This window comes from Sodiomyces alkalinus, assembly GCF_003711515.1.
Source record: "Sodiomyces alkalinus F11 unplaced genomic scaffold SODALscaffold_5, whole genome shotgun sequence".
NCBI lineage: Eukaryota > Fungi > Ascomycota > Sordariomycetes > Glomerellales > Plectosphaerellaceae > Sodiomyces > Sodiomyces alkalinus.
In genome coordinates, this window is record NW_021167083.1 from 1,776,856 (window position 1) to 1,780,303 (window position 3,448).

Sequence of the window (3,448 nt, forward strand, 5' to 3'; positions counted from 1 at the left end):
CACCGTTTATAAAAACGATATAAGTTAGTAAAGGGTTCTTAATAAAAAGATCACAAGCGAGAGACGGCTTACCTTAGACGGGGAACTCTTAAACTAACCGAGTATTACTATTATTATCTAAGGATAGGGGATATTAAAGGAATTATCGCTATAAGAAAGAATAAGCACGTATATAACCGCTATTATTATTATTAGTATTATTAAAGATAAGGAGGGGAATAAAGGAAAAGAGGGCCTACGAGGAAAACGGGGCTAATATATCTACGGATAGTATTTACGCGAGGGTAGCCTATATTACTATTTCGGGTATATAAATAAAGGTTAGTAGACTACCTAAGATTTCTTTAATATCGAGGTAAAGGCGAGGTAAGATAAAAGGATACGACTATTCCTTTATCACCGCGATATAAGGGAGAGCCGAACTATAACGGTAACGCGCGGTCACGTAACCCCCGGAGGGAGAGAGGGGGGATAATATTATGGGTTAACCCCAATATAGAGAATCCGGCTATACTCCGGATCTTCCTAACTACGAGCTTAGTCAACGGACCTATATCGCTAAGTTATCGCTACCTTATAGCTAGCCTAGCGCTATAGACTTTTCTCCTTTTTCCTTCTTCCTTCCTTAGTTCTAGAAAATCTATTATTACGACCATACTTAGTGCCACGACCTATAACCAGTCATTTATATAAACTTCGTCAAGGGTTCGCCGGGCTTTTAGTCCGAATAATTATTAGTTTATATCTATAAGGCGACCTTAAGTAAATGCGTATTATAATCGTCGATTTATTCGCCTAACTAGGTTTTTAGGGCCTTTTAGGTAACCCGGGATAAGTTATTATTATAGGCGTATTGGAGGTAAGATTATTATCTTTCTTTAAGGTAGTTCGGTAAGGAGACTATAACGTAGTAGTTCTTCGAGGTATTATTAGGAAGGCTATTAGGGTTAATTATAAACCGTTACTTTACTTCCTAGATAAATATCTGTTATTCTACCCACGACTCGCCGTTCTATTTAAGGACCGCGTAGTTAACCTTCGCCTATAAAGAATTAGGCCTAGATTTAAAGGGGGTCCGGGGGGGATTAGTATTAATATAGCCCTAAATAGTGGAAAAAGAGGGAATAAAGGATTAGGTGTTTAGGACGGAGCGACGGGGCTCCGCGATATATCGTCGTATAATAGCACGGCCGTTAAGGTTAGAATTAGTTAGAGAACTAGCCTTAGCGGCTTCGAGGGCGATAAGTCGGTCGAGTTCACGCTTCCGCGCCTTTAACGCCTTAAACCACTTAATCCGTTCCCTAATCTATACGTTAGTTAGCTAGTCGTAGGGGATACCCTTATAAGGATAGGGTAGACGGGATAGGGCAAGGGTAATCGGGGGTACTACGCGCTAAGGGGATAAGGGGTAGGGATTAAGGTCTATCTCCGTTTAGGGCACGCCTTAGTTATAGTATGCCTAGGTAATAGAGGCGCCTAAGCTAAAGGGATTATCGATATTTAGCGGTAGAAGGTCGGAGGGGCTAACTATATTATATATCTTATTATTCTTATAGAAAGATATCGTTTTCCTATTAATACTCCTTAATAGTCCTTATACTCTTTAGAAAGGTAGAGCGATTATTATATTAGATAGATAGTTATAAGGAGTAAGAAGGTAGTACCACGAGAGGGTCTAAAAAGGGAATAGGCATAGATTAAGTAGTAGTTATAGCCGGTCCGAATATAGGTAGTCCTAAAGAATCAGAATAATCGCTGCCCTCTTTATACCAAGGAAGGGGCACTATATAAGTATTATCTACTCCTAGGCTAACGCTAATATAGTTAAAGGGATATCATAAACGGATATCTACACTTAAGTCTAGGCCACGGCCCTATATAGTAGTATCGGCCTAGGGTAGGCGTGGCTACGTTAAGCTGGAGGCCCGGTCTCGTCTACACAGAAACCCGTTATAGTCCCGTCGTGTACCCGGCCCCTATGTCCTAGGCAGGGGCACCTAACATAGACCCTAATAACTTTATAGCATATTTTAATTATACCTAGCTTAACCCCAGGGAATAATCGCGAGCTACCTAAGCCTTACGCATAATTTGTTAATAGTCCGATAAGCCCTTTACCGCCTTTCTACCCTATTTTAAAAGATAGATCGCCCTCGCGGGCGGTACTAAATAGAAAGCTACTATATAGATCTTATTCCTCGAAAGAGCGATTACCTCACGACTTAGGGATAAGCTTATCTCCGCCCGTATCCTTACTAACTACTATACTACGTGGGTTAATAGCATATAAGAGATTATAGGGAAACTCGAAGGTTACTAATTTAAACGGAACAACGATAAATAAGCTTAAGACTATATAGCCGCGAAGAAGGATACTAATAGCGATATAAAGATAGGCGGTATAAACCGTGTTAATAACGGGAAGGCGAAGTAAAAGACTCGCATATACTATAACTATAATAAGAAGGGGTATATCGCGCGGAAGTATAAAAAGCTAAAGGAAAACTAAGACACGGTCCGGAAGGTTAAAAAGAGTCACGCGAAGGATGGCGATAAAAGCGGGGATATATTAATTAGTAAGGATAACTCGGAAAAAGACTAACTTTAACGCGAAAATAAGTATTAAAGCCGATAGCCGCGATACGGCGGGAGTAAAAGGGGTTTAAAGTACGTATAAGTAATAACCCGATACTTATAATAACTAGAGTAAATAAATAGTATATCCTCGCCTTTATTAATACTAATTACGACTATTATACCGTTAGAAGCGAATAGTTTACCTAAAGACTCTAATTACTATTAGTCGATAAAACGAATTAACTACTAAATAGCTTCTTAGAAGCTATTAGAATTATTAGTAGCACGGGAATCGCCGTTTATAAGCTTAAGATTAGCGGCTACCTATAAAGGATATTCGTATATATAATACCCGGGCTTAATTAAGACGTATTTCTCGGGAAGCCTTAGATAGAATAAAATAATATAACATATTACGCTAAGGATAAACGGCTTTACTACGGAGTAACCGGATTAAATATACGACTTTATTACGAGAAGGAACCTATTAGAGTATAAGCTATCCGTGATACTTATTTAGTTACTAGATCCGTGTTCGCGGGTATTATCCGATAATTACCATAAAAGGGCGAAGAAGTCTTAGTTTAAGAAGTAAGCTTAAGGGATATGGAAAAAGCGTTATATAAGAAGTAACTAATAGACTTAAAGGACTTTATACCTAAAGAGCTATTACGAGAATTCGGCGACCTATTTATACCCGATAAGGCTAACTAATTACCGCTATACTAACTAGGAGTCGACTATAAGATACACCTTATACCCGGAAGCGATAGTAAGGAACTATTACTCCTTTAGGGGCCGCTCTATAATATATTAAGGGAAGAACTCCTAGTATTACGGAAAATACTTACTAACCTAATAAAAAAGGGAT